The sequence below is a fragment of the Seriola lalandi genome, unplaced genomic scaffold (assembly GCF_002814215.2).
Source record: "Seriola lalandi dorsalis isolate HSWRI2012SDOR001 ecotype SW California unplaced genomic scaffold, Sedor1 jcf7180002046241, whole genome shotgun sequence".
Taxonomy (NCBI): Eukaryota; Metazoa; Chordata; class Actinopteri; order Carangiformes; family Carangidae; genus Seriola; species Seriola lalandi.
Window position 1 is genome coordinate 1 of NW_019516809.1, and position 478 is coordinate 478.

The 478-nt window shown below is 38.7% G+C and overlaps 1 non-coding gene across 1 annotated transcript; it reads right to left on the minus strand.

The window, feature by feature from the left end:
* Window positions 1–299: 299 nt before the first annotated feature.
* Window positions 300–371, minus strand: trnap-ugg (transfer RNA proline (anticodon UGG)). The gene has a single exon. It is a non-coding gene; the product is annotated as a tRNA-Pro (tRNA).
* Between the last annotated feature and the right edge of the window lie 107 nt (window positions 372–478).

Genomic DNA, 478 nt, shown 5'->3' on the forward strand with positions numbered 1-478 from the left:
ACGAGCCACAAAAGGTTGAAATTTATCTCAAGAAAAATCGCAAGTTCTAAGTTGAGCTTTAGAACATATTTTCGTTTGAACAATTAAATATGTTTGTGAGGTCTAAAGAAAAGCAGTGAAACGTGTATGAACAGTTAAGAGATTCATAATGCCTTCTACAAGGTATCTAAACATACACTTGATACTAATGTCAAAGGAGGAGACATGAGCAAAGAGCATGTGTTCTAACATGTTTAAAGAGAACTCAGGTGCATTTCAGGGCTGGTACCAATGGCCACTACCAGACCTTTGCAAAGAAGGGGCTCGTCCAGGAGTTGAACCCGGGACCTCTCGCACCCAAAGCGAGAATCATACCCCTAGACCAACGAGCCACAAAAGGTTGAAATTTATCTCAAGAAAAATCGCAAGTTCTTAGTTGAGCTTTAGAACATATTTTCGTTTGAACAATTAAATATGTTTGTGAGGTCTAAAGAAAAGC